Source organism: Amblyomma maculatum, chromosome 4 (genome assembly GCF_055883805.1).
Source record: "Amblyomma maculatum isolate TAMU_Amacu chromosome 4, ASM5588380v1, whole genome shotgun sequence".
NCBI lineage: Eukaryota > Metazoa > Arthropoda > Arachnida > Ixodida > Ixodidae > Amblyomma > Amblyomma maculatum.
This window is the reverse complement of record NC_139347.1, coordinates 170,216,141-170,236,946: the sequence shown is the minus strand read 5'-3', so window position 1 is coordinate 170,236,946 and position 20,806 is coordinate 170,216,141.

Genomic DNA, 20,806 nt, shown 5'->3' with positions numbered 1-20,806 from the left:
CCAACATGCGCACTCATTACGACTCAGACTTACACATCTCATTGGCTCACCGAGCTCGTAAGCACAGACTCATTGAGACTCGCAACACACATTGCCAAGTTACGACTAGTCATCCCCACCTGATGGCTCCAGGCTCACTTCGACTCACGACAAGTCTTGGCTGACTCATTTATTTGACTTCACAACTCATCCACAATCACTTGTTTTGCATTCAACCCTCGTTGAGCTCACTCATTCAATCACTCAATGTTTTTTAATTCATTCTGCGAAACAAATAACAAAAAAAAACGAGGAAAAGGAGGGCTAGAATAAAAAGTGGATGTGTAAATTTGACGAGGTTCCAGCCCCATATTTAAATGCACTCTGGGACAGCTTGGAGTAAGCGCACGGTATAAAGCGTGTAAAACACGTATGATCATTAACATATAGTTAATCTTTCTAGATCGTACCAGATCATACCTTGATCTGGATCATACCAGATCATACCTTGATCATATGATCTGGATCAAATTCCATTAGAATATGCTGTGGAAGTTAGGAATCGATTTCAAGAATTAGATCTAGAAGACAGAGAGCCCGAAGAGATGTGGACTGATGTTCGTGACATAACACAAGAAGTTGCTACTAAGGCAGTTCCAAAGCAAAAGAAATGCAAGAAAGCAAACTGGTTATCTGAAGAGGCTTTGCAAATAGCTGAGGAAACGAGGATGGCAAAAGTTATGGGGGAAAGAGAAAGATACGAGGTTCTCAATGCGGATTTTCAGAAAATAGCAAGGAGAGATAAGAATGCCTCCCTGAGCATACAGTGCCAAGCAGCTGAGGACAACAGCCAATTAAGGAACACAAGAGCTCTGTATAAGACAATAAAAGATATCAAAGGAAGCTTCTGTGCTAAGCTGGGCGTGATAAAGGACAAACGAGGCAAGGACCTCACTGAAGCCTCAGAGATAGAGAAGAGGTGGCAGGAATACACAGACGAACTGTACAAGAAGGACCCGAATGTGCAAACCCAACATAAAACGGTTGTGATTACTGATCCCGAGCCGGGCATCCTGAAGAGTGATGTTGAATGGGCCTTAGCCAGCCTTGCTAAGAACAAAGCTAGCGGAATTGATGGCATTCCAGCTGAGTTGCTTCAAAACCTCAACCATGACGCTGTTAACATTCTGCATACATTATGTCAGAAGATTTGGACAACCCTGCAGTGGCTACAGGATTGGAGGAGGTCAGTTTAAATCCCCATTCCAAAAAAGGCAGTGCCAAAGATTGTTTCAACTACCGCACGATCGCGCTTATTTCGCATGCTAGCAAGGTGATGTTAAAAATCCTGCAAGGTAGGCTGCAGCAGTATGTGGATCGGGAGCTTCCGGACGTGCAAGCTGGGTTTCGCAAGGGCAGAGGAACTAGAGACCAAATCGCCAACCTTCGCTGGATCATAGAAAAAGCAAGAGAGTTCCAGAAACCCATCTACTTCTGCTTTATTGATTATGCGAAAGCGTTTGACTGCGTAGATCACAGCAGATTGTGGCAAGCTCTCCAAGAGATGGGAGTTCCAATTCACCTCATCTATCTCCTCAGGAACCTGTATGAAGGGCAAGAGGCCACAATCGGAACTGGGCATGGTCTTACTGATTGGTTTCGGATCGAGAAAGGCGTGAGGCAAGGCTGCATACTGTCGCCCTGCCTATTTAACCTATATGCAGAGTGCATCATGACGAAGGACGGTCTGGAGGAGTCTTGAGCTGGAGTGAAGATTGCTGGAAAACGTATCAACAACGTTAGATATGCGGATGATACCACTTTAATGGCAGAAAGTGAAGTGGAACTCCAGAGACTTCTGATGCGCTTACAAGAAGAGAGTGAAAAGTTTGGGCTTAAACTGAACATTAAAAAGGCAAAGATCATGACGCCTTGCCCTATCAAGTCCTGGAGCATCAATGGACGAGAAGTGGAAGCTGTGACAGATTTTCTGTTCTTGGGCTCCAAGATTACTTCGGAAGCAGACTGCAGCCATGAAATTAGGAGACGCCTCCTTCTGGGAAAGAGAGCAATGGTTAGCCTTGACCGCCTAGTATAGTAAAGAGCAGGGACATTAGTCTGCCAATCAAGATTCGTATAACTCGTGCTATGGTCTTTCCAGATGTAATGTATGGATGCGAGAGTTGGACTGTGAAAAAGGCTAACCGCCGAAGAATTGACGCGTTTGAATTGTGGTGCTGGCGAAGACTCTTGAGAGTTCCTTGGACTGCCAGAAGATCAAATCAGTCAATATTTTTGACCATAAACTCTGACTGCTCATTGGAGGGTCAAATTGTAAAGTTAAAGCTCAGCTACTTTGGTAATCTGATGAGAAGAGAGAATCGCTGGAGAAAGATTTGATGTTGGGAAAGGTTGAGGGTCGCCGGAGAAGGGGTAGGCAGCGAACGCGATGGTTAGATGGCATCCTCGAGGCACTGCAGATGAAGTTATGTGATGCTAGGAAGATAGTGAGAGACCGGAAAATGTGGCGTGACATGGTCCATAGGGTCACGAAGGGTCCGACACGACTGAATGACTGAACTGATCTTTCTAGACAAAAGCATTTCAGCATGTTATTGCTAGTAACTTTGATGTCAATGCGTTGACCACGAATGTCGTTAAGTAGTTTTCGCAGGGAGTATAGGAGCAATATTTCATGATTCTCAGACGTGAAAAAAACGTATTTCAAACTTCAGTGCTACGTGCATTGCAATGGCCTGTTCCAGGGGTTAAATTTGAAACTGTGCCGAAAGTTGTTGGCTGAATGTGTTTTTATTTTTGGACGCATACAATATTATATCTGTAGTATAAATAGATTAGATGTCAGCTCATGTTGGCCATCGTTTCCTATACCACGGAGGATGTTTTTTGCAGTACATGCATACCATTTGGAATGGAATGTGTTCTTTTACCCAACTTCGTGATCAAGGCATCTCCAATACCTTTCCAGTTAACCCAGTCCTGTACTAGCTGCATACACTTGACCCCTACGAACTTCTTAACCTCATCCACCCACCTAACTTTCTGCCGCTGCGTGCTGCGCTTTCCTTCCCTTGGAATCCAGTTTGTTACCATAAGCGACCATCAGCTATCGTCTCTTCGCACGTGTCCTACACATTCCCATTGCTTGATTTAAACTAGAATGTCAGTGACCTGAGTTATTTTTCTGACCCATTCTGTGCGCTTCCTATCTCTTAACGTTACAACTAAACGTTTCGTCCCATAGCCCTCTGCGTTGTCCTCAACTTAAATATGACACTTTCTATTACCCTCCACGTTTACGCCCGATAGCCGAGTAAAAGTTAGATGAAATTCTTCTATACTTTCTTCTTGAGCGATACCGGTAACCTGCTAGTCATAAGCTCCGACTACTTGCCAAATGAGCTTCATCTCAATCTAATTCTTGTCATTTCCCTTTCGTGGCCCGGATTTGCGGTTACTACCTGTTCCAAGCAGACATATTCGCCTGCCACTTCAAGTGCTTCGCTACCTATTGTAAACTGTTGCTCCCACCCGAGGGTATTGAACAATATCTTAGTCTTCTCCATGTGGCGGCAAATTTAAACGTCGTGCCAATTGGTACAGCGGATGTTACTGTTTTTACCGAACGCATACTATAGAGACACGGCGCACTTGAAGTGCTGATCACGACCAGAGTCCTTGAAGGAATCTTTCACGAGTCAGGGAGCCGAGTTGAGGGCAAGATTATTGTAACTTATTATGGGCTATAGCTAGGCAAGTCACCAAAACCAAAGCTTCTTACCACCCAGAAACCAGAATTTAAAGCATCTGAAGAAACCCGTCACGGGCATGCTTTACATGTACGTCGACGTTAAACACTGGACTTGAGGCGCCTTCCTGCCATTTTTGTTATCACGGCACTGTTCAGGACAGGATCAGGTCTACCCCATTCCAACTTATGTATGGCAGAGAGAACACGACAGCGTTCCTCGCAATACTGCTACGCATTACGGACGAGGACAGTCTAGATGGCTCCGCGTGCTTTCAGCGTGCATGATGCGAATTTATCATTAAAGAACAGCACTACACCTATTTCCGGCACTACAGCTTTTAGGATGTGGCGCATTCAGCAGGCCATAAGACCGAGTCTGGGTTTCGATACTTATTCGCCGTTGCAGGGCGAGCAAAAGCTATTTCGTCACTGTTTCGGCCCGCATGAGACATCCGTCTACTAGTTGAAACGGCTGAAGATGGCAGCATCCCAAGGATTACATACGCGACAACACATTGCTCATGTCGTGATCTGAAAAGCCTAATGCGTGCGACAATCGACGCTGGTGCTTGTGTTTTCTCTTGCTTTTTTCTTTGCTCCATTCCGTCGTACTCCACAGTTTTTGTTCTCAAGAATCGCACCACCTCCTTTGAGCAGGGACACATGCCACAAAGCTTTGCAGTCGCTCTGACCAACACTTTTTCGGCTTATCAACGTTTGTCGCAAGGTGCACCAAGAATAATTTTGAAGAATTTCAGCAATGGAGGAACCTCTCGATTGATCTTAGACATATACAAATGTTACCCCATTATTCCAGATTGTTGTGGTTGGTTTTTACGGATTACCACGAAATTGCCAACAGCGTGGCAGACAGTGGCTTGTATTCTGCAGTACGAAGAGCACCGGGTAGAACACTTTTGTTGGTCACCAGTGGTTTCCTGGGCGCTCAATGGACGCAAGTCAGTCGAATAAAGAGTTCCTTTCAGGGGCACACCGTCGGCTCGTCGTTTATTGTGACCGCCACCACATGACAATAGCGATGTCTTTCGTTATATACTATGTATATAATTGCTCTTTGTGCAAGATTTTTAAAGCATATGGCAGGTCTGCTCTTTTTTGCTCACTTAGAAGTTGCCGATGGGCTGCGAAACGTTTTCGGACGATTCAAACCAGCTGCACTTTCGCTAACTTGTTATATGCCAGACACGTGTAGAAAAAACGCATTCACGCACATTCATCAAAAATGAACTTTCAATATCATTTCGGTCAGTAGTGACATTTGATGTATGAGGGGGAAATATATTAACGAATTTCTTCTCCTTCTTTGCCACAATCCATAGTGCTATTTTGGCAACAAGAGCGAGAAGGGGCTGTGATATTCAAAATTTTTCAAATCGCCGTAGCCTGAAGTACGGAGGTAAGTATGGAGTTTGAAACTCTCGACTACACTTGGGAACTGTGATTAAGAACCTCTCTCATTTTGGTCCAGTCTGCATTTTGCATACTGCATTATTATGCTGCTCATATAACCTCTATATTTAGCAATTTAGAAAGCTCTGCGTACAAGAAATTTCAAGCCATCAAACTTTAGCCTTCATTTCTAATTCAGCTCATGCATTTCTATTTTTTTTATTTCAGCTCACAAATCCTAACACGGCACATACCAGTATTGACCTAAGACGTATTAAAAATACAAGGCTTGCAAAACGTATTACATTGCTACCGAACAATCTATAGCAGTGAATTTATTGCAGTATTCAAGTATATTACACATAACTGTAGATTACATAAACAGGAACAAGTGTCTCAGTTGCAAAGAAACAACAAATATCCCTGCAGTCGAACCATGTTTCGTGCGGTGGCACTGAAGAAGGTTTGCTTAGCTCCAAACGTTTCCCTACTCTCGCTGTCACACTAACTGTGCTTGCAGGTAGCTAAAAAATTAACATACAACATTTGGCCGAAGAGTCACTTGAAAGGTAGCCAGTTTATTCAAACGTACTCAGTACAAAGTTCTTAAAACTCGTAAGAGTGCATTTTTTCATCATCATCAAAGTTTTAGATTAGAAGTGCAAGCTCAGATCAAGCAGTGAACGAGTCAGAGGTGTGATTTAAGCAATGCAGATAAATACTGGTTTACTATTCCATTAAAACGGACTTGATAACGAGGCAGATTAATGTTGTTGAAAATCTGAAAAGACCCGTTTGTTCAAGTGTTTCTTATAGTCCGCGCCATCACTGCGAAAATCAGTCAAATCCAGGGTACTTTCAAGCAGTTTGTTCGGGTGACGCGCTGCGCAAATGGCCTTTATATCCGAAGCTGAGCAAAAACATTTCAACAACAGCTTAACGGGCCTCGTAATTATTCAGTACTTGAAGGCTGTGAAAACGGCTAAAATATTTTTATCTAGAAAGCCGTCTGTTCGCATCGCCGAGTCATGTTTACGCAGTCCGCGGGGGAATTTTGTGAGGAAAACGTTTCGTACGTCTAATACATTACACAGCAAGGTACAAACTTTGCATGTAGTACGGCCACTGTTCGTTCATTTCAATTCACACCAATTCCTACACCAGGCTGCCTCAATGCTAAAATAATAAAGAAATGAATGAGCAACAGTTAAATCGCAGTTGGTCCATGTACCGCGGAGCCAGTGCGCGTAAATGACATCACAGCCATCGTTCGGCGGCACGAACCAAAACCGAAGCTGCACGAGAAAATGGTTCGTTGGTTTGTGGAATTTAACGTCCTAAAGCGACTTAAGCTATGAGAGACGCCGTAGTTGATTACTAGAATATTATATTTAAATATGTATAATATAATATTGTATTCTGCTGTACAATATATATATATATATATATATATATATATATATATATATATATATATATATATATATATATATATATATATATATATATTATAAAATTTTCAGCTGGTTTAGGTGCATTTTTTTTCTTTTCTTCATACAGGCCACCGCACGTTTTCAAAAAAAAGTTAAACATTGGTGTCTACTTTATAACATAGTCTAAACCACTCTCTCTGCCTCCCCTGGCTGGATTTTGCTCTGCAGTCACTATTTTGTATGACCGGGCGAATCATTGTTTTTCTTACCATTAGAGCTTCAAATCAAATAGAACATGGCAATATGGCCTAAACCTAGTCTTGCAAAAGCTCTGATTTTGTTTTTCCTGATTGATCCTCTCATGGTCGTTTCTAATGTGTGTTACATGTTTAATCACATCCGCCTGTTTATTATCCGTCCATGTACCTCGTGTTTGCTGTTTATTTGTCCTGGTCTCAGTTTGGACTAAATCAATTTAATATATCTGCTTTGAGGTTTGTTACTCGCGTACGCCAAAGAGATTTCTGTGTGTGAAGCCACTTCGACTGAAATTGTTTTTCCTGGGAAGGATAAAGGTCAGGGATTCTTGGATAACTCGCGGTTTTCAGATTTGTCCTTGTAAGCAGTGGTTTTGAAAAGAAACAACGCAGGGCAGCAGCGTATAACGTCTCAAGAACAGGTACCCCTTCATCAAATAATGTGAGTGAGTGAATTTCAAAGAAATGCAAGCATATTATGGATTTGTAGAGGGTGAGAGGTGCTGATGACATTAAGATTTTTTCTCAAATATGATCTCTCCGGACAGGTAAAATCTATTAAACTGGCGAATGGCATGCACTATTCACAATACTTGATTATTTAGAAGTAATTATTTCTTTATTTTATTTTATTTCAATTGTTTCCGGCCCTTTTTAGGCGGCTAAGGCAGGAATGGGTATAAGCAACAAATACGAACGCCACTGTATTTCACGTAGAATTATAAAATTAACACTGATACTGAAACCGAGTAAAATATCACAATTAAAGCACAGAATCAATCTGAACAACACTTGCTAATTCCCCCCTGAGGACAGAAGAAAGGATGAACAAGAGGGTTTGAAATATGCACGTGCGCAAATAAACATCGGTTTAAGGAACGTAGAAAACATACAATCGTTGTGCCATATACCGCAATTTATAGTATTCAGATATCACCAGCTAGGGTACAGCTGCAGTAAACAAAACGGGGATTAATGGTAACAACCCTTATGCTGCATGGGCTTTAACAGCGGTCCCGAATGAGCCCATCGATGACAAATTCACAATATCTGGCGGCAGTGCATTCGACTCAGCGAGGGTTGGGTAAAGAATGTATAGCGATGTGCGCTGGTTTCGGTCTGAGGCATCAAAATTTTCTATCGTGTTCCCACCTGTCTGCCCTCTGTTAAACTGCATGCAAGCATTTAAATTCATTTTTCAATGTGCTTGTGGTTAAACTGAACAGCATTTGCAGTCGTGAATCTCTCGACGCGTTTCATGTGTTGGAATGCCGTTTCTTTACCTGAGATTATTAACCGATCTAAAGCTGCCAAGCACGTTGTAGATAAATCTTGTGGATCTGCTGTGAAAACTGTCAAGTTCGCTAACGTCTGTTTACTGTCCAGATCCTAAACGACATCGTAATACTGCAGTAACAGTCTTATTAGTGATGTGTATCAGATGTGCAATGATTAGATTGGTATCAGATGTGCAGTGTTGCAAGCGATGGTTTGGGCTCCTGAGCTTCTATGAAGCCGCAGAGAGAACATGCTCCATTTGACTACTCCCGTTTAGTTTGGTTTGGTTGGTGGCGTTTAACTTCCCAAAGCGACTCAGGCTACTCCCTCAGAGCGATGTGAATTCCCAGGTATTTGAATTCAGTAACAGTTTTAAATGGGATATCGTTTATGTATGAAGTGAAGACTACGGGGTTCATTTTACAAGTTTCTGACATTTGATTACATTTAGAGATATTCGTGTCATGTGTCGCAAATTACACCAGTTATTATTTATTGCCAAAAAATTATTTATAATGAGACGACCTGTGGTCAGAATCTTCCGGTAAACTACGCAGTAAGAGAGGATACCGGTAAGCTGTCTAAGGAGACGAAATGTATGTATGTATAACTTTATTAGGGAGCCGGCAAACGATGGGTTAAAGCGTCGTGACGCTGGCCAAGCGTCTACCGTTAAGCCCTACTCTGCACTACCTCAATTGGCCCGTTTGTGGTGGGTTGTGAGGCTGGTGCTTTTCGAGCGCACCCCGGGCCTGCTGGATGGCCCATAGTTGAATGTCTTTGTCTGTATTCTGCACGGCACATTCCGGCGGGTATGTCCTGGATGCAGCTTCGGTCGGGAACCTGGCACAGTCCCACATGATGTGCCATTGGTCCGCCGGCCCCACTTGACATACACTGCACGTATCACTCGTGTAGATGCCTGGGTGAAGGACGCGTAACACTGCCGGGGCTAGGAGTGACCCGGTTTGCATTTGCCATAGGATGACCGCCTCCTCCCGACTAAGTGCCGGGTGAGGCGGCGGCATTGTCCGTCGAGTTAGGCGGTAAAATTTAGTCATTTCCTCGTAACTGGTCATTCGGTCTTGTGTTTCGAACCACCATTCGGAACGGTCCCTCTCGGGGGCGCGGAAGGTAAGCGCTCGCGCCGCCGAATCGACCGTCTCGTTGTGATTCGGTGAAGATGCACAATCTCCCGCGTGCGCTCGGAACCACTTGATGCGGACACTGTTGCCGCGGTCTTGAAGCTGGATGATGGCGGCCGCCGGCGCACACACTCGTCCCTTGGCAAAGTTGCGCACAGCGTTCCTCGAGTCGCTTAGTACGGTGCGACACTCGGCTTCCGAGATTGCCAGAGCGATGGTAACCTCCTCGGCGTCTGTGGCGTCCGTGCACCGCGCGCTCGCTGCCGTTGTCTTGATGCCGGTATCCGCCGCAACGGCCACTGCCACGAATCCTTCTCGCTTGTAGTCCGCGCCGTCCATGAACCGGGCGTGCGGGTCCTGAGCGTGTTGCCGTGTTGCTCGACGAAGGCTTAGGCCCGCGCCTGCCGCTGTTCTTGGTTGTACTCGGGGTGCATGTTTTTCGGGATGGGGTCCACGTGGATGCTTGCCCACGCCTCATCGCTGATATCGCACGATTGCCGACTGAGAGCTCGGGAATTGTAACCCAGGGACGTCAGTATACTGCGGCCTGTCTTGGTGGTAGAGAGGCGCTCCATTTGCACAGTGAGCTGCGCCTCGGCTATTCTTATAAAGTGTTATGAACGCCGAGCTGCAGGAGCCGAGCCGTACTCGTTGTCCCCATTAATCCCAGCGCCGTCTTGTAAACCCGTCTGATCAGCATGTTTATCTTTGTCCGGTCTGTGGCCTGCCAGTTGAGGTAGGCCGCAACGTAGGCGATGTGACTGATCACGAACGACTAGACGAGGCACAGAAGACAGACCAGATAGAATTGGCTAAGATATCAAAGCTAATTAATAAGCGCAAGGCGGCCGATATAAGGAAGTATAACATGGAGAAAATTGAGCATGATATAAAGAACGGGAGAAGCCTTAAAGCGGTAAAGAAAAAATTTGGCATAGGCATAAACCAGATGTGTGCGATAAGGGACAAGGCGGGCAACGTCATCACGTATATGGACAAGATAGTCAAGTAGCCGAGGAGTTCTATACAGATCTCTACAGCAGCCAAAGTAGTCAGGACCGTAATGAGTTTGGAGGTAGGGAAAAGCGGTCAGACGTTCCACCAGTGATGAAGGACGAGGTCAAGAAAGCATTAGAAACTATGAAAAGGGGGAAATCAGCTGGAGAGGATCAGATAACTACAGATTTGTTGAAGGACGGGGGGATATCGTACTAGAAAAACTGGCCACCCTGTATACGCAGTACCTGGTGTCATCGACAGTACCGGAACCATGGAAGAAGCAAATATTGTCCTCATTCATAAGAAAGGGGGCTGTAAGGACCTTAAAAATTACAGAAGAATCAGCTCACTGTCTGGTACGGATAAAGTATTTGCTAAAGTAATCGCCAATAAAATCAGGACAACCTTAGACTGAAATCAAGCAAAGGATCAAGAAGGTTTTCGGAAACGGTACTCTGGTATCGACCATATCCATACCATCAACCAGGTGATAGAAAAATGCTCGGAATATAACCAGCCCTTATACCTAGCATTCATTGATTACGAAAGAGCATTAGACTCAGTTGAAACTTCCGCGGCGACGCAGGCATTGCGAAATCAGGGGGTAGACGAGCCGTACGTGAAAGTGCTGGAAGATATATATAGTGGCTGCACAGCAACCATAGTTCTACATAAAGAAAGTAGCAAAATTCCCATAAAGAAAGGTGTTAGGCAAGGAGACACAATCTCCCCAGTACTATTCACAGCTTGCTTAGAGGAAGTATTCAGAGACTTGGAATGGGAGCAGTTAGGGATAAGGGTAGATGGAGAATACCTCTCTGATCTGCGATTTTCTGATGACATTGTCCTGCTAAGTAACTCAGGGGATGAACTGCAAATAATGATGACCTAGACAGTACAAATAGAGAGGTAGGCTTGAAAATCAATATGCAAGAACTAAGGTATTGTTCAATAGCCTCGGGAAGGAACAACAGTTAACGTCAGGTAGCGAAGCACTGGAAGTAGTAGGCGAATATGTCTGCTTAGGACCATGGTCCAGGACCATCTGGACCATGAGAAAGAAATAACAAGAAGAATAAGTTTGGGATGGAGCGCATTTGGCAAGCACTCACATATTTTGACTACCCGCTTACCGGTATCGCTCAAGAGGAAAGTATACAACAGTTGCATCTTACCTGTACTCACCTATGGGGCTGAAAATTGGAGGCTAACCAAGAGGGTTCTACTTAAGTTGAGGACAACTCAGAGGGCTATGGAACGAATAATTGTAGGGGTAACATTAGGAGATAGGAAGCGTGCAGAGTGGGTCAGAGAAATAATTCAGGTTACTGACATTCTAGTGGAAATTAAGAAGAAGACATGAGCTTGGGCGGGACATGTAGTGCGAAGAGAGGATAACCATTCGTCGCTTAGGGTAACAAACTGGATTCCAAAGGAAAGAAAGCGTAGCAGGGGACGGCAGAAAGTTAGATGGCCGGATGAGGTTAATAAGTTCTCAGGGGCCAAATGGATGCAGCTAGCACAGAACCGGGTTATTTGGAGAAATATGGAAGAGGCCTTCGCCCTATAGTGGGCATTGTCAGGTTGATGATGATGATGATGATGACGGTCCGTGGTCTGAATCTTCCGGTAGGCTACGCAGTTGTCAGCGAAAAAACGACAACTCACTGTAAGAATAAACTGCGTATTATTGAGATAAATCAGCAAACGAAGCTGACCAAGTACCAAACCTTGACGACCTCCCCAGGTAACCGATCTAGATGCGAAGGGAACTTACTTATCTGAACATATTTGAGACGTTTTGAAAGCTATGCTTCAAGCCAGATAGTTATTTCGTCATTTCTTACAAGACACCGAAGATTTGATTTTAAGTTGGCGTGGGATACCCTGTAAAAAGCCTTTTCTAAGTTTTGAAAGCTATGTCAGTTTTCTCGGCTTGATCTAGTCCGGTCAAGAAATTTTTCGGGTGAATAAGTTGAGCTACTGTCGACAAGCCGCGGCGCCACATATGTTGAGCGTTTGAAAAAATTGTAAGCTTCCAGAAACGAGGATAAGTGCTTAATAACAATATTTTCAATCCATTTGCTAAGAGCACAATAAAGAGATCGGTCTAATGTTCCTTACACTAAGTATGTTGCCTTATTTATGAAATGGTACTGCTTCAGATTTTTTCAAACTGTAGACATTTTGGCTTTTATCAAACGTTTATTACATATACCATAAAGATACTTCGCGCACCACTCTGCGTATCTGTAGAGAATCATGTTCTGAAAAAGAGGAACATGGACCTGCCGACTTCTTAGAGTTAAGTTAAGCAGGGCTGAAATTACACTTTTCTCAATGACGGTGACATTCGGTATTTCAAATCCTATCTGTTCAACTGTAGTGACTCAGTTCAACGCTGCTGAACCAAATATTGGGCAAAAGCGTTAGCTGTGAGTGGCCGAGCGAAGACAGGATAGAATGAAGGGTTGGGCATTTCTTCCACTGTAAGGTGAACGCTACATATAGTCTCCTGGTGGAACACGCGACATATACAGTGACAGCACGAGTAGCGTAGCAGGCACGCGCAATGAAGAAAGGAGTAGCAGAGTAATGGTTCTAAGTTGTCCTGAGCAGACTGGAAACTTTGTAAGGAAAGTTTGGTTTTGTTTACGGAATTTAATGCCCCAAAGCGACTCAGAATATCAGACATCACACTGACATCACACAGCACACCGGCGCCTTGCAAAAAGCAAGGCGCCCGTGTGCCTCCAGCGAAAAGCGGCCGTCCCACCCGGGTTTCGACCCCGACTTCCTTTGGCAATGTTGTGGGCCGCCATAACTGCTACACCACCACGGCGAAGTTTTGTATATACGGGTGTATTTCTACGTGTGCAGCTGCATATAATCTCTTCTTACCATAAAGGCCCGTGACTCTTCCACATGAAACTGATATTCCCCGGCCAAACAACCACATTAGCAAAGTAGGATAGTAAAGTCAATAGTCATCAGCAAAGCACACACCTGTGGAGGAAAAAAAAAACTAAGGAGGAAGCGCCTGGCAATACCTTTGAAGCCTAGTCATAAAAAAACAAACGAAAGCGAGTCGGTGCCCACGTGAGTAGATCACGTGGTAGCGTGCGGTGATATCTAGTACCACTGCGGGCGCGCGCACCAACGTGGAATCAGCGGGGTCCCACGCTCGCCACTGAAAACTGCCGCGCGCCGGTGCCAGGGCAGGCGCGCGCACTAAAACATACCGACATCAACACATTAGGGACTGACTCGGACAACGAAAGAACGGGGTTTGGTAACACCGAAGACACAGTACTAAATAACTCTAGTCGGCTTTGTTTCGTTTCGGAGTGCTAAACGCGTTACGTTTGTGTTAAAATTTTACCCCCTTCTCTCATTCGCCTGCTTTCGAGCTCGTCATGTATGCGGGCTGTGCCTATGTTCAAACATTGTAAACTTCGGAGTTCTATAGGGGCATAGAAATGTAAAAACAAAAACAAAGATTTCGACTGAAGCTCCTCTAGGTCATTTTAACGAAGGAAGCAGGAGAGGATGAAAAATGCTCTCTAACCACATTCAGCTTCGCCAGCATCCTGCTGCAGACCCGTGTGGGCTGTGCATTTGCATGCATTATGCATACCAGAAAAGCCTAGCTTCTTACTATTTTCCTTTTTAAGGGTCTTAAATCATTTCTTTAGCGCTGTCCTCTGTATTAAGGTCAATCAGAAAAGCATCACATGATCGTGGACTGCACAAAAATCAAAGCAATCGGAAGCTTTTTGATGAACGCGTATGGGAGAAGCAAGCAATGACAGTTCGAGTGCTAATAATAATTGGTTAACAGGAAGAAAAAGCCGCAGTAACTGTCACACTTGCTCTGTGGACACCCGAACCGCGCCGTAAGGAAAGGGAGGAAGGTGTGAATGAAAGTGGAAAGAGAGAAAGAGGCGCCGTACTGCTTTGATGGGTTTTTACTTCACCTCTTTCCTGTTAGTTCTCATTTAAACCTTCTACGAACATTTTGGCTAAACGATGGACTCTCGAATGTTATAACTATTTCACTTCTTCCACCATTGGAAACACCGCACGCAGCGCCGGCCGTGCCTCCTGCAAACAGCGCGCAACTATACGGTAGAGTGCTTGCACGAACGACAAACCAGCGGGCTAAAATATGTTGCTTGCTTAAATAATAAGTCGGTTGCCGACTTACTATTTCAATCATCCTTGAGAATCAGTTACCCTTACTGTATTATTTGTTGGAGTGATTATTTCTATATCAGAAAGGTTCTGCTCGCAACCAGCTGCCGTCTTCATAGAGCGTTCATCGTGTGCTTATCTGTTACTAAGTTGTCACTGAATTAAACGTATCTCTGTTTAGTTTTTGAGTCAATGGTAATGACAGTAAGGCAGTTCCATGAGAGGCAATTTACTGGAGATCATTTACTCGAGACCATTATGTGCTGGACAGCAAAAACTATCTGAAATTAATATCGATTACGAAGTTATAACGTCAGGATTGAAAATAAATTGCTTGCTGTAATTTGCACCGACCACCTAAAGAAAACATAAACCATATTTTTTTTTATTTTTTAGAAACATTCTTGAAATTCACAATAACGAATAAGCTGCAAATTATTATAGGTGATGACTGTAACATTAATCTGTAAAATAACACTCTTGCCTCACCTGCATTTCAAATTTTATTTGTTCCTTTATCTTGCAGAAATATCATAACAGAGCCTACCCAAATTACCGATCACTCAGAGAGCCCATTTAGTTGTGACTAATTATGTGAGCGACTATGTTAAAGTCGGGCGGAATAGTTACGATACTAAATGAACACTTTCCTATATACATGATCTGCAAATGTAATGTTTTTTAATATTAACCACTCTGATTCTTACACTACAAGATATATAAATTTCAGGACCCTAGAAACATTTTGCAATGAAAAGCAGTTTAAACTGGAGCCCGATTTTTGTGCGCAAAGCTGCTCAGCAAGCATGTGAAATATTTCTCTCATTGTTTAAATCACGCTATCTCAAATATTTTTGGTTAAAATAGTTAGTAAATCTAATACGCTGCGCACGCCTTGGATGAAACATGAGTGCTTTAAAATGATTAACGGAAAGGATCAGCTATACGGAAAGTTCGTGAAGACAATGAGCTTGGATAACCTCTCAGCTTTTAGAAAATACAAACATTCTGTCGCAACTACTTTACGTAAAAGCAAAAACGCGTATTTTGAAAACGTATTTAACAATTCAGCTAGTTAGACTGATGTTCTATGGCACAAATTTAATAAACTATTAAATGCTGGTACACGAAACAATCAAGTACTTCAACTAACAGTCAATGCTGAAACACTAAAAGGGAAGGACGTCGAAAACGAATTGAACAAAATACCTCTCAAACCTTAAAAGGAACACCTTTAGAAGACAGCGCTGAAATTAAAAAAAAATATATTCAGGTTCACTTGATCCTGAATCTGCCTTTTTTTTTGAACTGACAACTGACGAAGACATTTATTCTATCTTTACGGCCCAAAGAATAGCAAAGCTCGGAACATTGACGACCTTGAAATAAAACCCGGTAAATACGTCTTAGACCTGACGACTCGAGCTCTTTAGGACTTTTTAAAAACAATTGTTTCCATACTGGTAGCTTTCCAGTTATTGTGCAGTCTGTGAGAGTAGGAATTATATATAAATCAGGGGATAAATATAATTTTTCAATTTTTCAAATTATAAATCGATCTCGGTGTTACCTGTTGTTTCCGTAGTACTAGAGAAGATAATATGCAAGCTAATCACGTGTTTCTGTGATAAGCACAAGATTATATCTCCACAGGAATTTGGGTTCCGTCAAGGCATTTCCACCTAATTAGCTTTGCTGACACAGAAGGACTTAATACTTATAGGGTTTGAAAATACCAAATTAACGCAGGGTATTTTGATCGTTTTCGAAAGGATTTTTCAGAATTTGCCATAATATTTTGTCTACACAATTAAAGCATTATGGCTTTTGCGGAGTCTCTGGTAACCTTCTTAAGTCCTATTTAAACCACCGTAAGGAGTGTGTCGTCGTTCACGAAGGCCACTCTTCCCTATTAGATGTCACTTGAGGTGTGCCGTAAGGTAGCATATTCGGACCGGTTTTATTTATTATTTGATATGAATAATATAGTAAACGTCAGCGCACTTGCATTCTACATAATTTATGCATACGGCTCAAGCCTTTTTTTCCAGTCAATTTGTTACTCACTGATTTCGCTAATATTATACTTGAAAACCTCTTTCAATGGAATAAAGTAGTTAACAAATTATAGTTGCCAAAACAAAGGCCATAATATTTACTTTTGTACAGAAGGTTATTAGTCGGGAGGTTGACATAAAACTCGGTTCCGGACAAATAAAAGTCGTTAAAGAAATGAAAGCATTGGGTGTGACCTTTAGTCAACATCTAAATTGGAATGCCCACGTGGAACGCATGGCGGCAAACCTGTCAAGAGCTTGCGGTGTGCTTTGTAAGTTTAGAATGATGCTTCTAACTAACATTAGGTCAATTCTGTACAGTTCAATTTTTCCTCCCCATAATAATTACTGCAGTCTGGTATGCACGGACACAACTCAATACAACCTTGCCAAATTGTTTCTATAGCAAAAGTAAGTAATTCATCATGTAGACAATGCCTCATATTACGCTCATACAAGAGAAATTCTTGCTTCGTTTAAAGTACGGCCAATACACCACTTACACACATTTAACCTGGTTATGAACTAAAAACACAGTCTCAAAACTAACAGTGACGCTTTCCTCAACCTATGTAATTGACAATTACCCTTAAAATTACCCTACATATTCCGAAACAGGAAATACTGGTCTATATAGCCTCTTGCCGCACTAATCAAGGCCGACACATGCTGCAATACCACATGCCTGCTTACTTGCATTTCTTAAAAAAGAAAAATAGAAATAGAAATGAGCTTAGCAAATACAACTGGCAAATACAATACCTTATTCTAGAAAAACCTATGCGTTGAATTATGTTCTTTTCTCTGACACCAATTGCTTTTGTAAGGCTGATGTATTGTAAACCTTTAATCATTGTCTGCTTTCGTGTTCCTTGTACGAGAACTTGTGTACACGCGATTATATCTGTCTCTGGAGCTGCTCGCACTATTTTTGTTTTCCTGAAAAATATGTTGCCTTCGAATTCTCTGAGTTCAAATGTATTCGTAATATGCATATAACAATCTGTCACGAGTCAATACAAATACATGTGCATTTCTCACCTCAATTTTATTTCACACATATCACCTGTCTATACTGCGCATTATTTTGCACACGCTTTCGTTTGTTCTACTTGCATATATATATATATATATATATATATATATATATATATATATATATATATATATATATATATATATATATATATATATATATATATATATATATATATATTGTAACGAGTACAAAGCAGCGAACACCGAACAGATCCGTTCCACACACTACACTCAGTTTCGCTCCCTTCATTCTCGATTCCGAGAAGCACGCGGTATTACCTCCTCTCTTCGAAAGCAGCGACTCGACGCTGGAAGTGTCCTCAACTATATGCACTCAGGAGAAGCAAGGAACACAAAGCTGCACACGCGCAATAGGTCGCTGCCTCGCATAATACGGTTTCATCCGCCCTACATAAACAGTTTCAGCACTTGGGGATCGTTGACCCCGAGGAACAACTTAGTAGGTCACGTTACTAAGACGCCGAATGACCTCGTATGGCCCGAAGTAACGGCGAAGTAGCTTCGCGGAGAGTCCTCGACGGCGCACTGGTGTCCACGCCCATACAGGATCGGCAGGCTGGTAGTGAACGTCTCGGTGTCGGAGGTTGTACCGACTGGCATCGCAGTGTTGTTGGTGTTGAATACGGCACCGTGCGAGCTGGCGCGCTTCTTCGGCCGCTGCCCCGTGAACACCTCCAACCAGCGTCTACTGGGCCTGGGCATGGTGAATACGTTCCGGGAGATCCGAGAGGCTCACTTAACCAACCAATACACACGTCTTTCTAAGACACTGTCGGGTCGCCGCCTCCTTGCCCGGCTACACATCCAGCATACCACCCTTATGGAAGATCGTGTACGCCTCCCTTTCGAGTGGAGATGCGCCCTCCACGTACGCCCTCTTCCTAAAAACATGACACGTGAAGACCACAATTGCCGGCGCCTGGCGCGGGCGGAAGCCCTGGGCCGCCATTAGGGGTCGAAACCCGGCATTTACTACGTGGACGCCTCCGGCCCCCACCATGGGGGATGGTACACGGCCGCAGTTGTCCACCAGTCTAAAACTGTTAACGGGCTTACATTTCGCGCCCGTGACATAACCCATGCGGAGGAGGTCGCCATTGCGCTGGCAGCTACCCACACTGATTCTAAAACAATTACCTCCGACTCGCGAGGGGCCTGTCGGAACGTCGAGCAAGGCTGGGCGCCAGACCTAGCCTACCGACTACTTCAAAATTGCACCTACACCGGGGACCCCGCTTACCGGAAAATAGTATGGGCTCCTGATCATATGGGTCTCGAGGGGAATGAGGCAGCCGACGCCGCCGCCCGCGCGCTCTCTTTCCGGGCTTCCCATCTCAACCCCCTAGATCAGGATCTCGAATTCGAACCCGCGTATTCTTTTAAAGACATTGTTCTTTATTATCAATCTTGTCATAGCCTTTACCCTCGCCCAAGTAAAGGTCTATCTAAGACGGAGGAGCGGCTTCTACTCCGTCTTTATACCATCACTCTGCTGTGCCCGGCAGCACTAAAACATATTAATCCCTCCATCACGGGCAGTTGGTCCGCACTGTGCGGAGAAGTCTTCGGACATTTACCACATGGTGTGGGCTTACCTATCCAACCCAGCTATTCCTCGTCACCCCAACCCCACTCGGGAGGACTGGGAGGCGACCCTGCTCGGCTGCTATGACCTGCACGCCCAAAAGGCCTTGGTCGAGCGCGCCCGGGCACCGGCCGACGCCACTGGGGTCCCGTACTAGGGACCCCGCCCAGTATCTTTAAGGGCTGGATGTTCATAGATCCGGGCGATGCATACATCTACCCCTTTTTGATTCAATAAACGTTTGTAACCACCACCACTACCGCTGCAAAAACATGTCACCGTCTGTATAGGCGTTAGTGGCATCGTCGCCGTGACTTATGGGTAGCATAGCATCCAACATTGTGGTGACGGGACGACTGTAGACTAGCTGGAATGGCACAAGAAGGGCCGTCTCCTGTTCAGCCGTATTCTATTAAAAAGTTTCATAAGGAAGGACTTCATCCCACGTGGGATGTTCAACGTCGATGTACATGGAAATCATGTTTTCAAGTATTCTGTTGAGGCCTTCAGTCAGTCCGTTTGTTTGCGGATGGTAAGCAGTAGTCCTACGATGACTTGTTCGGATAAAACTGAATTGAGCCTGCATTAGTTCGGCTGTAAAGGCTGTACCGCGGTCAGTAATAATAACCGATGGGGAAACGTGGCGCAGTACGATGGTCTTGTGAAAATACCGGGCTACTTCAGCAGCAGTTGCACGGGAAAGGGCCTGTGTCTCGGCATATCGCGTTAACTAGTTCGTCTCCACTTCTATCCATCTGTGCCCTGATTTGGACGTTGGGAAAAAGCCCAGAAGATCCATACCCATTTGCTGGAAAGGGGTTGTTGGCTGAGGTATCGGCTGAAGCAGCCCTGTAGGCTTCAGCAGAGGTGTCTTTTGCCGCTGGCAATCTCGGCATGTTCTCACTGAAGACAGCAACTTAGGCCAATAGTACTTTTGTCGAATACGTGCTAATGTTTGCGTGACTCCTAAATGATCAGCCGAAGGCTTATCATGGCATGCGTGCAAGAGTTCTGGCCGGAGGTCGGACGGCACAACGTGAAGAAAGGTTTCCTTGTGCTGAAAGTTTCTCTTATATAGGGCGCGATCGCGAATGCTGCAGGATTATAAACCTCGTGCGAAAGCACGTGGGACAGCTACATCAAAGAATTAGAAATGCTCAATAAGCGGGCTTAAACCGAGGTCAGCCTGCCATGTCGAGGTGGGCCATGTCGGCGGTCGTGACTACACCAAGAAACAGGAAATCGTCGTCTTCGCTGTAAGGAGGGGCAGCATCAAATGGTCCACGCGACAAGCAATCGGCGTCGTTGTGCCTACGGCCGCACTTGTGTACAACCTTAATGTCGCACTCTTGGAGATGGAGGCTCCACCTCGCTAGAAATCCAGGGGGCTTTGAGATTGGCTAGCCAGCATAGCGAATGGTGGTCGCTCACAGCCCTTAAAGAGCGGCTGTAAAGATAGGGTCGGAACTTAGTTATCGCCGAAACTACCGCGATACATTCTTTTTCCTGCTTGAGTAGTTTGCATCTGCTTTTGAAAGAGAGCGACTTGCGTAGGCGATAACTTTCTCAGTGCCGTTTTGCCACTGAATAAATACGGCACCGAGTCCAAAATTACTGGTACCGGTATGAATATCTGTA